Consider the following 13,579-nt stretch of genomic DNA (forward strand, 5'->3'; position numbering starts at 1 on the left):
CCACTTCAAATCGTTCCGCACGCATACTCCCAGATATTTTACAGAAGTAACTGCTACCAGTGTTTGTTCCGCTATCATATAATCATACAATAAAGGATCCTTCTTTCTATGTATTCGCAATACATTACATTTGTCTATGTTAAGGGTCAGTTGCCACTCCCTGCACCAAGTGCCTATCCGCTGCAGATCTTCCTGCATTTCGCTACAATTTTCTAATGCTGCAACTTCTCTGTATACTACAGCATCATCCGCGAAAAGCCGCATGGAACTTCCGACACTATCTACTAGGTCATTTATATATATTGTGAAAAGCAATGGTCCCATAACACTCCCCTGTGGCACGCCAGAGGTTACTTTAACGTCTGTAGATGTCTCTCCATTGAGAACAACATGCTGTGTTCTGTTTGCTAAAAGCTCTTCAATCCAGCCACACAGCTGGTCTGATATTCCGTAGGCTCTTACTTTGTTTATCAGACGACAGTGCGGAACTGTATCGAACGCCTTCCGGAAGTCAAGGAAAATGGCATCTACCTGGGAGCCTGTATCTAATATTTTCTGGGTTTCATGAACAAATAATGCGAGTTGGGTTTCACACGATCGCTGTTTCCGGAATCCATGTTGATTCCTACATAGTAGATTCTGAGTTTCCAAAAACGACATGATACTCGAGCAAAAGACATGTTCTAAAATTCTACAACAGATCGACGTCAGAGAGATAGGTCTATAGTTTTGCGCATCTGCTCGACGACCCTTCTTGAAGACTGGGACTACCTGTGCTCTTTTCCAATCATTTGGAACCTTCTGTTCCTCTAGAGACTTGCGGTACACGGCTGTTAGAAGGGGGGCAAGTTCTTTCGCGTACTCTGTGTAGAATCGAATTGGTATCAGAGCTGAAACAGGGTACACAGTGTTCCACGAAACACTGCCACAAGAAACTCGAACACTCTTAAAACGAATCACTGATGAACAACTAGAAAAAATCACATGCGGATACACACACACAAAACCGAAAGACGGTAGATGACGAAACACACTTCATCTGACCAGTCGACCTACCAACAACCAATCAAGGTCATGGCCACTCAAACCATGTGTGTCAGCAACGGTCGGGCGAGTCTTGGTTGTCCGGAGTTTACTGCAGCTCCAACCCGACTCGACCCGATGTCCGTCCGGGACTGGGAGACACGGCGATCGGGGCACACTGACTCGGATCCAGTCATGCAGAGGTAACTCTTGGGCATTGGCCACGACGTCTCCGCACAAGAAGGAACCGAGCCACGTCCAGCAAGATGACCCAGTGACGAAGCCCTGAAAAAGTCAAAAGACAAAACATACGTCGCCCAAAGAGGCGACCAACTGAACGACCGACCAACGGTAGACCCCGCTGCCATCTCCGTCCGTCGGACAGTTCATCCTGTGTCGCGAGCAGTCGCCTAGTGCTGGCTGTCGGCGCCTCCCTGGCGCTCCGTCCGCGACTGCTGCTACGCCCCGACTGGCCTTCTGCAGCGTTACAACCCAACGTCTCGAGGTCCGATGTCACTTCACGACACACGACGACCGGGAAGTAATAGCCGTCCAGCAAAGATAATATGGCAGGGCAAATATAGATACGCGCTGTTGCTGCCACTCGTGGGCAGGCAAGACAGTAATTCAGGAAACCAGTAATTGCAGTTAAAGTGACGAGGCGGCCGTACAGTAAAAGCAAGACGTTAAATAATAGATGGCACGAAAATGAGCCATGCACGGATCAGTACTTATTTCTCAAAATTTTAGGTTCACTAGAACTTGGCGTAGAGCAAATGTCAATTCGGTGCATTAAGATGGCACCAAGCAGGAAGCTGACTCCCTCGGAGGCGGAGACAGCAGCCGAACTATATGACGCCATGATGAATAACGAGAATGGGGAAAGGAAAGCGAATGGGCTGTTGCTGCCTGCTGGGCCGGTCGTAAGGAAAGGACGACTCAACTGAACAAATTGGTGGCTCCTCAAATTTATTTGCCGCTGTGGCACCTGAGTCGTACTGGTTGATAAATTGCACTGTGTACTGAAATGATGGATGTGATTGTTTACAAATCTGTTCTACAATTTTGACATTAGTTACTTTGTATACAATCGCATCACAGAACATTACATCTGAATATAAAGCACCACAAGCACATTTACATGTGCATTTCTTCGTCATACTCTGCAATTCTGTTACCAAATCCCGAGCGGTTCTAGGCGCTCCAGTCTGGAACAGCGCGACCGCTACGGTCGCAGGTTTGAATCCTGCCTCGGGCATGGATGTTTATGATGTCCTTAGGTTAGTTAGGTTTAAGTAGTTCTAAGTTCTAGGGGACTGATGACCTCAGCAGTTAAGTCCCATAGTGCTGAGAGCCATTTGTTACCAAATCGCGATAAGTTTGTTCTGTCCTTTTCCTGCAATTAAAGAATTGGTACCTAGCAGCCACCACATTCACTTGTTGGCCGTAGCACTGAGTTAGAGAACCTACAACTTAATCACAGCAAAGTTCACTCGGAGTGGTGTCAAGGAACAGTTTATGAATGAGGAGAGAGACTTCACTTCCTACCGTTGACGAAAAGTAATGTAGTTTCACAGTACCTGATACTTTGTGAACAATGATGTGCGCTTCATGCCGTTGCAAGCACTCGAGCCACACTTCGTCTTTTTCACTAAACTGACGAAAAGGTGGTATGGTACTCAGAGCTACAGTTGTCCTCTGTTGCACTGTGTTGGTGGCTTGATTGGCGAGGAGCTGCTGTACAGTGTTTATCATCGTGGCGATCTGCTGGGTCTGAAACTGAAACATCTGTTGGCTGCGTTGCATTTATTGGTTGTAGCTGTGGCGCCTGAGCAGGGGGTGGGAGAGGTGGATTGCTCATTGTGGACGAGACAAATACATGCAGAGGAAAGTTTTGCAACGCCCACCTGGAAACACAGATTAGCAAAATCTCTGTAAGAGACACTGTGAAAACTTGCAGACACACCCCTGCAACGAAAAGACATAGTAAAATTGAGGCGCTAGCAAAACAGAAGAGCCCACGATAAAAGAAAACAGATAATCTGTGGTGGCTGTCAGCTCTGGGTTGTTGTGTTGGTGATCGTTCAGCCTTCTCATCGCTAAATATTAAATCCAACTTAGTCCTCAAATATGGGGTGTCTAGGAAACGTGCTTTCTCGGATCGCTAAACAACATTCAATCAAACCTTATTAATGAGTTTTATTACAAAATGAAAAAAATAGAATACTTGACTTTGTCTTACACAGATGTGTCGCAAGCAAAGGGTGACAGACAAAACAAGAAATCTCTTCAGTATAACAATTCCCAAGCCCGTGTTACATAGACAGTACAAGCAAGTGATTTGAGTTGACGCTTGTATATAATTCACTAGTCATGAAGCTACTATTCGACTGGGCTGTGACCGGTCGGGAGCGGTACTTATGTCCTCTTTGGCATAGCGGCCGCTGCTGTCGCGTTGTCGTCCTGGAGAGTGGTCGGTCAGCGTGCGATTGACTGACGTCTTCTCACAGCTCTCTCTACTCTATCGTTCCCGACTGGCGTGCCGGCACTTTGCAACGCGAGCCGTAGTTCCCTTGTAACTGAACTTTAAGTTCTGATACGTAAAAGGCACGTATAACATTATATAGCGAGTTAGCGTTAACCTCTGAGAGGAATTTAGAAATGTTTTGACCGTTTGTTTGTTTGATGGGTAGAGGGTATCGAACAGTAATTTCGTATCTATGGGAATTAATAGAGAACTGAAAGGCTTTATTTTGAAAGTAATGAAAGAAGTGAAGTTCACGTGAATGAAACAACAAACGATTGCCAGCCTAATTAGGCATAATAATCTGTGACATTAAGTTTAAAGACAAATGAAACTCAGTTGCTAAATTGACTTTTATTAATACTCCTTTTAAGTAGTGCAATGAATACACACGACTACCGGATGAACTGCAATGTGGGCAGCAGTCGTTACTATTTCCACAAATCAGCAATCGCAGGAAGTTAAATGATTTGTCACTCATAGCAATAGTAGTTGCTATCTCAATCATTAACCGATTCAGCACTAAGATGTTACTCAAGACATCATAAGACTAATATTCTGCATGACAAGAGCCCTGGTTTAACTAACATACAAACACAACAAACGAAGTTAAATAACACGACATAAACACTTTTTATACCCTCAATGGAAATGTGTTAGCTTTCTTTAGCAAGTGCAACATTCCGATCATCTTTCTTATAATAGAAAAGAGTGTAGTGGAGACCCATGAACTGAAACTGTCTTTACAGGCAAATTCTGTCACTATTTCAGAAACAAATGGCAATTTGACAAATTTGATTTCTAACCACACTTGAAACAATTTATATGTTTATACTTTAAAACAAGTAATTCAAATATTAAGTTCAATTAATTTCAGAAAATAGTTCATAGTTAATAATCAAAGTTAAATTACTTTCGTATAAGTTCAATTTGTGTGCCTTTCTCAGTACCTGTGGAGCAGGTAATTTAACTAGCAACGTTTATACACTTTGGCACTGCACTTTGTCACATTTCATGCAGATACAAATCAACAGTTATTCAGAAACAGGATACGAGGTCCTCTGCACGTTTAGGATGGGACCCTACATTGCTTTCATGATCAGGACAATTTCACATACATGTTTATATTACCGGAATTATTATTGAAAACCACTCACACAAGCATACTGGTCCATACTATGATACACATCTAGTTTCTGAAGCAGGCGGAGCAGTGGCGCAATAGTGGTAGCAAGGACGTGGCGGCTATATGGTCTCACACTATTGCTGTTGAATGCTCTTTATAAATTCTTCATGGCGACGTATTATCCTCGTTTTAGAGCCATTCCATAATAACATGACCACCATACAACAGCCGAAACCATATCCGAGCCAATTTCAATATAAATTGGCTTTCAAATGCCTCACTTGGCACCCTCGATGTTAATCGTACAACGGCTAGCCACTCACTGCGTAGCATGCTCCCTCAGTTGCCGCCCAGATCGACCACTACATCCACCTTTTAGCGCACGCCTGGCCACTTCCGTAGCGGAGGGGGTTCCCCACAGCTTTTTTTTACCATAAAAGATCTCTAAGCTGGAACTAGTTTTTTACATACACATTTCTCTTTCTAAACATACATATTTTATAACGTTTCACTACTTTTAAACATTATTAAGTTTTTTACACTAAGTACACTACAAACTTCAGCTTCCCTCTGACAATTCAAAGATCTCAACTGGTAAAGAACAACCATTTCATAGCCACATAAACATAATTACACTGTGTTAACTATTTACAATCGATATTGATGTTACAACTTGACTTTATGCTTTAACACCACCGCATTCAAATTTATGACACTGCACGCCCTGATTTGTAGGACGTAATCCTTTCGTTGGTTATTGAATCCTTCTTGACGTTTACCTCGCCATTGGCTGTCATCTCCTGGAGATAGAAAATAGGGTCTAGTCTGGCATCTTTCACCAAAGGAGAGATTGTCATGAAACTTTTTCAATTACTGGGCACATGTCTTTAGGATACGTATTACATGTTTTTCATGCTCTGTTTGCCCCTGGTTTCTGCTTCTTTATGCCGTTGATGGGATGAGGGTGAATTTTTGCCGGATGTCATCAACCGGTATTACTGATAATTTTGTAGTTGATGATATTTAAGCAGTGGTGGGGTTCAAACTCGGGACCGAGGACGTTTTTATTAGTAGTCAAAAGTACTCCCGCTATACCAGCCTTACATTGCTTTAGAGTCACCGAAATTTACAAAACGGAGATTTAATTCTACATTATCCTTCTGGGAAGAGCATTTTGAATTTATCACCACATATACGATTAGATAATTTGTGTTCTAAGCATTTAAAATTTTTCTCGTTTCGTGTGTGTGCAGCATAGTGATTGAGAATAGTTTTGTCGTGTTTTTAGAAGTTTATGTCCACTTACGAAATATATTAGAAACATCACTGTGAATTTTTTTTCTCGCTGCAAAATTCTTATCCTTCTACATTTCCCCGCCTTTTTGCCTAAGTCTGAAAGCTTTATTTGACCCTTTATGTTATTTATATTTTGCTTTGTTGGTCTGTGGGTCACGTCTGTAGCTGAGTTGTCAGCGTAGATGGCTACCATTTGGAAGATCCGGGTTCGATTCTGGGTAATGCCAAAGGTTTTTCACGCAGCTTTCTGATTCCAGTTGCATAGTAGCAGATGTACGGTACAGAAAGTGTGCCAAACGGCTGGCAGAGCAGTGTGCTGGCCACATCTGCCCCCATAGCGTATCCACATGACGCCGCGAGGCTGAGAATGACATGGCGGCTCGAAAGCAACCCATTGGGCCTTCATGGTCTGGCTAGGAGCTCTTTTTCCGTTCTGTATCCATTCTCATCGTTTTAAAAATACGAATTTTCTTACACAGGCATCACGCTTTGAAGATTGCGATCCACTTACACGTGTAAATGCTTTGCAACAATCTTGTGAGCAATCAGTGTAGACACTCGTACTAAGAAATCCAGTGGAACGCTGGTCCATGTTTAATCGTCGATGCTTTCTAAAACCATGCAGCCCCATATTTTATCTGATTTACTTCTATAACTAATAATCATCCAGGAATAGAAATTTTACTGATTTCAGGCCGCGCGGTTCCAGACGGAAGCGCCTAGAACTGCTCGGCCACAAAGGCCGGCTCAAACTTTGTTAACGCGAAATTTAGACACTGTGAAACAGTAATAAAACTACAGGGGCAGTATGTAGCAGAGCGCATTTCCACACTTGTAAAAGGGTTCTCGCCGTGTTGAGAGAATTGGTGCCGGCTGACCGCAGCATCAATCTCTCTGCCAATGGTCTCACTAGAAGCGGTATGAAGGGTTACGGGATGCTCAAACCTCTCTTCCGGCCCTTGCGGTTTTCTGCATGTTGGAGCCGTTATTCCATAAGTACAAGGAATCTACTCAAGTTCCTCCGCATAGTAGGCGAACACTCTGACCGTTGAGCTACAAAAGGGAACACACTTAAAATAGTAGAGATAGAAAAAGCTGGAGACAAAAGGGAGGTGCACCCTCAGCATAGACGAAAATAGCAATTACAAATTAAGAAGCAACGAAGAACTCTACGAATAATGTGAGAAAATTAACGGAAAAAATTGGCGAGATGCGAGTAGGACTCTTGGACTGAGGATTCCCCACAAATTTGACTGTGTATACAGACAGTTCATCCATTCCGGCAGTCGAGGATATCGGCGACTTTTGCCTCTCATCGACACCGATACTGGCTAGATATCGGTCCCAGAGATTCCAAGGGTTTTTGAGAATGTTTTAATTACAATAACATAAAAGGGACATAGAGTCATGCAGGAGGATAGTGACTATTACTATAAAAGTCAGCAGTTCTCTATTCAGACATGATGGATCCCAATGGTAAAAGTCAAACATCACGCAAGGAAAGACTGTTTCTCATACGACGCGTTTTGGAATTTATCCATTATCAGATATCCGGGAGCGATTACTGCACATAGATCTGGTGTTTCAAGTTTTATTAAAGTGTTTGTTTATCATACAGCTTTAAAAGCCATATCTACGTGCAGCAATCGCTACTGGTGATCTGATTATGGATAAATTCAGAAAATCGTCAATAAATTTATCGTTGCCGGATGTCTGTCTTTTACCGTTGCGACTCAGTCACATGTATAGAGAACTACTGATTGCTTTAATTTAAAGTTTGACACAGTTTTCCTTGTGATATAATTACGAACACTCAATTTTCGGATTTTTTCCTTTACTGATACCGCGAAACCTTGATTCTTGAGATGTTTAATGATTCTAGGTCAACGGGAAACAACCTATCTGATCAGATGAGTCAGTTTGCGAATATTGACTGCATTGACTTATATGACTGCGTTTCTTATTACGCCAGAGGACCATAGACTGTAGAACGTGAAACAAATTTCAGCTTGATACGTGTTACCGTTCCTGAGATAAAAGCGGGTCTTAACAGACAGTTGTATAAACAGTGTTATAACAAAGGACAAAATTTTTTTTCGTGTGATATAGCTACAGGTTTACAGATTTCGGTTTTTTTCCCTTTGGTTGCATTGTGGGAATTTTCTTCATCCCAAATTGCATGATTATAGACCAACGATAAGTACTCTACGGGTTTTGATGATTATGAGTGTCAAAATCAGTCACGTAAATGATGGTATCTTTTGATTGTATTGATTTGGAAGCTTATATTTATTGCATCACTAAGGGCGTATAGACCATAATGTGTGACATAAATTTCAACTTGAGACATCTAGCCGTTTTTGAGAAAAAGGTGTCTTAACAGACAAACGAATATGCAAAGAGTGAGATAAGAAATGACTGAAAACATTCGTTTTTTGAAATAATTACAAGTTTACTGTTCAAGGATTTTTTTCTGTTCTGTGAAGCTTGTCCTTTTGCCAAATATCATGAGTCTAGTCCGATCGGAAGTACGCTTTAGGTTTTGATGAGTGAGTGTGCAAGTAATAAAATATGTGACAGAATGTGTCGTATATTTTGATTGCATTGACTTAGAAACTTCAACGTTTCAAAACGGTAAGAGACCACAAGAAATGTATGTGAAATCTTATGGACTTAATTGCTAAGGTCATCAGTCCCTAAGCTTACATACTATTTAACCTAAATAACCCTAAGGACAAACACACACGCCCATGCCCGAGGGAGGACTCTAACCTCCGCCGGGACCAGCCGCACAGTCTAAGACTGCAGCGCCCTAGACCGCTCGGCTAATTACGCACGGCTAAGAGACCGTAGACCTCTGTATGTGACATAAGTTTCAAGATGATACGCCTGCCCGTTCTTCAGAAAATGGGTTTTAATAGTTGGTCAGACAGACAGGCAGGTAGACAGACGGACAACAAGGTGATCCTGTAAGAGTAACGACTTTACCGACTGAGGTGCAGAATCCTAAAATAGTAGATGTTATTAACAACGTCATTTGTTTTATGATACAAGGACGGACGTTACCGGTCGGAGGTCTTCATAAACTTACTCTCAATGTGCTGCAAAATAAATTATTTTCAGACGTTAAACTATGGGGTCTAGTCATAGCTCGCAAATGGGTAGCTCACCAGTAAGCTCATTATGTATGAATTTGCTGATTCCAGGTGTCAGTCGCAGCACAGAACACATTTTTGCTGTACCGATATGTGTAAGTTTCAAAAGCGTAGCACTCACCACTGCAGAGTAAGATTTACTCCGAAATCAATTCACTAATTTAAGAACCCAACGGATGTATAATGGATCAAATCTGTAGCTAGAAATTAATGTGCACGAACATAAGAGTCACACACGAAACATCTCGAGTTATCTCTTTCAGATGAAGTGATTCCATTCGAAGCCACGTAGGGTTTTGTCATTTCGTGGCATATACACAGTCGCTCCCCCCCCCCCCCCCCCCCCCCTCCCAAGAACCATGGACCTTGCCGTTGGTGGGGAGGAGTGCCTCAGCGATACGATAGCAATACCGTAGGTGCAACCACAACGGAGGGGTATCTGTTGATAGGCCAGACAAACATGTGGTTCTTGAAGAGAGGCAACAGCCTTTTCAGTAGCTGCAAGGGGAACAGTCTGGATGGTTGACTGATTTGGCCTTGTAACACTGACCAAAACGGCCTTGCTGTGCTGGTACTGCGAACGGCTGAAAGCAAGGGGAAACTACAGCCGTAATTTTTCCCGAGGGCATGCAGCTTTACTGAATGCTTAAATGATGATGGCGTCCTCTTAGGTAAAATGTTCCGGAGGTAAAATAGTCCCCCATTCGGATCTCCGGGCGGGGACTACGCAAGAGGATGTCGTTATCAGGAGAAATAAAACTGGCATTCTACGGATCGGAGCGTGGAATATTAGATCCCTTAATCGGGCAGGTAGGTTAGAAACTTTAAAAAGGGAAATGCATAGGTTAAAGTTAGATATAGAGGGAATTAGGGAAGTCCGGTGGCATGAGTAACATGACCTCTGGTTTGGTGGCTACAGGGTTAAAAACACAAAATCAAACTGGGGTAATGAAGGAGTAGGATCAATAATGAATAGGAAAATAGGAATGCGGGTAAGCTACTACCAACGGTATGGTGAACGCATTATTGTGGCCAAGACAGACACGAACCCCACACGTACTACAGTAGTACAAGTTTATATGCCAACTAGCTCTGCAGATGACGAAGAATTTGAAGAAATGTATGATGAAATGAAAGAAATTATTCAGATAGTGAAGGGCGACGAAATTTTAATAGTCATGAGTGACTGGAATTCGTCAGTAGGAAAAGGGGGAGAATGTAACGTATTAGGTGAATATGGATTGTGGGTAAGAGACGAAAGAGGAAGCCTCGTGGTAGAATTTAGCACAGAGCATAAATTAATCATAGCTAACACTTGGTTCAAGAATCATAAAAGAAGACTGTATACATGCAAGAAGCCTGGAGATACTGACAGGTTTCGGATAGCCTATATAATAGTAAGACAGAGATTTAGGAACTAGGTTTTAAATTGTAAGACATTTCCATGGACAGATGTGAACTCTGACCACGATCTGCTGGTTATGAACTGTAGATTAAAACTGGAGAAACTGCAAAAAAGTGGGAATTTAGGGAGATGGGACATGGATAAACTGAAAGAACCAGAGGTTGTAGAGAGTTTCAGGGAGAGCATAAGGGAACAATTGACAAGAATGGGGGAAAGAAATACAGTAGAAGAAGAATGGGTAGCTTTGAGGGGATGAAGTAGTGAAGGCAGCAGAGGATCAAGTAGGTAAAAAGACGAGGGCTAGTAGAAATCCTGGGTAACAGAAGAAATATTGAATTTGATTGATGAAAGGAGGAAACATAAAAACGCAGTAAATGAAGCAGGCAAAAAGGAATAGAAACGTATCAAAAATGAGATCGACAGGAAGTGAAAAATGGCTAAGCAGGGATGGCTAGAGGACAAATGTAAGGATGTGGAGGCTTATCTCACTAGGGGTAAGATAGGTACTGCCTACAGGAAAATTAAAGAGACCTTTGGAGAAAAGAGAACCACTTGCATGAATATCAAGAGCTCAGATGGAAACCCAGTTCTAAGCAAAGAAGGGAGAGCAGAAAGGTGGATGGAGTATATAGAGGGTCTATACAAGGGCGATGTACTTGAGGACATTATTTTGGAAATGGAAGAGGATGTAGATGAAGACGAAATGGGAGATACGATACTGCGTAAAGAGTTTGACAGAGCTCTCAAAGACCTGGGTCAAAACAAAACCCCGGGAGTAGACAACATTCCATTAGAACTACCGACAGCCTTGAGAGAGCCAGTCCTGAGAAAACTCTACCATCTGGCGGGTAAGATGTATGAGACAGGCGAAATACCCTCAGACTTCAAGAAGAATATAATAATTCTAATCCCAAAGAAAGCAGATGTTGATAGATGTGAATATTACCAAACTATCAGTCACAGCTGCAAAGTACTAACGCGAATTCTTTACAGACGAATGGAAAAACTGGTAGAAGCCGACCTCGGGGAAGATCAGTTTGGATTCCGTAGAAATATCGGAACACGTGAGGCAATACTGACGCTACGACTTATCTTAGAAGCTAGAGTAAGGAAAGACAATCCTACGTTTCTAGCATTTGTAGACTTAGAGAAAACTTTTGACAATGGCGACTGGAATACGCTCTCTCAAATTCTGAAGGTGGCGGGGGTAAAATACAGGGAGCGAAAAGCTGTTTACAATTTGTACAGAAACGAGATGGCAGATAAAAGAGTCGAGGGACATCAAAGGGAAGCAGTGTTTGGGAAGCGAGTGAGACAGGGTTGCAGCCTCTTCCCGATGTTATTAAATCTGTATATTGAGCAAGCAGTAAGGAAACAAAACAAAAATTCGGAGTAAGTATTAAAATCCATGGAGAAGAAATAAAAACTTTAAGGTTCGCCGATGACATTGTAATCCTGTCAGAGACAGCAAAGGACTTGGAAGAGCAATTGAACGGAATTGACAGTGTCTTGAAAGGAGGTTATAAGATGAACATCAACAAAAGCAAAACGAGGATAATGGAATGTAGTCGAATTAAGTCGGGTGATGCTGAGGGAATTAGATTAGGAAATGAGACACTTAAAGTAGTAAAGTAGTTTTGCTATTTGGGGAGCAAAATAACTGATCATGGTCGAAGTAGAGAAGATATAAAATGTAGACTGGCAATGGCAAGGAAAGCGTTTCTGAAGAAGAGAAATTTGTTAACATAGAGTATAGATTTAAGTGTCAGGAAGTCGTTTCTGAAAGTATTTGTATGGAGTGTAGCCATGTATGGAACTGAAACATGGACAATAAATAGTTTGGACAGGAAGAGAATAGAAGCTTTCGAAATGTGGTGCTACAGAAGAATGCTGAAAATTATATGGGTAGATCACATAACTAATGAGGAGGTATTGAATAGAATTGGGGAGAAGAGGAGTTTGTGGCACAACTTGACGAGAAGAAGGGACCGGTTGATAGGAAATGTTCTGAGGCATCAAGGGATCACAAATTTAGCATTGGAGGGCAGCGTGGAGGGTAAAAATCGTAGAGGGAGAACAATAGATGAATACACTAAGCAGATTCAGAAGGATGTAGGTTGCAGTAGGTGCTGGGAGATGGAGAAACTTGCATAGGATAGGGTCGAATGGAGAGCTGCATGAAACCAGTTTCAGGACTGAAGACCACAACAACAACAACACAGTCGCTAATCTGTAGCGAGCCTTTACGGGTCCAATTAGTTCAGTCCTCTCTCAGTTCCATCTGGAACTGCTTCATATGTATCAAATCTTAGCACTTCGAGGAGCAAACGTAGGAGCAATTTTTGTATGCAGTGAACGGTTGTCCTTAATGTAAAATTTTGAATGAATTTGTCGCTTTAAAAGGAATGATTTCCGCATATATTACGTACAGAAAATATGCTGTTCAGATTTATACTCTGTGTATTGCTATATCAATTAATTTTATGTATTTATTTTCGCAATTACTGCGTGGTTCCTTTTGAAGTGTCTGTGGCTCTAAGGGCAACATACCAGCTGTGACACCTTGTTGTATATCCAGTTTCACACCATGTACTCTAGTATAATAAAGGAAGAGGAAACACTGGCGTGATTTTGGAAGGGATCTCTTTCTGATTCAGACTCAGGGATTGAGAGCTGCGCTGAAAGTGGGGATGATGTGTTAGTCAAAGACAGTGATTCCATTTGGGAATAGTATGATATAACAACTAGTTTTCCATCCCAATCAGAAAGTCTTGGACGTCGATCACGACAATTTTAGCAAAAAAATGTAAAACTGTTGTTTCAGGTTGAAAATCATGCAACAGAAACAAGTCAGCTCCCGATACATGAAATCTCAAAGCACTGTGAACACTGTAGCACAACGATGACACCTGCGTTCAATTAAGGTATGTAAGACTTGTTTTTCACATTCTTATGTCTCAACGTATGTCTAATAGCGTAATTTAAAAATTTAAAAAAATCAGATTTTTAATATTTCGTGTCAGAATGGATTATATGACCTCAATCACTAT

Source organism: Schistocerca cancellata, chromosome 8 (genome assembly GCF_023864275.1).
Source record: "Schistocerca cancellata isolate TAMUIC-IGC-003103 chromosome 8, iqSchCanc2.1, whole genome shotgun sequence".
NCBI classification, from domain to species: domain Eukaryota; kingdom Metazoa; phylum Arthropoda; class Insecta; order Orthoptera; family Acrididae; genus Schistocerca; species Schistocerca cancellata.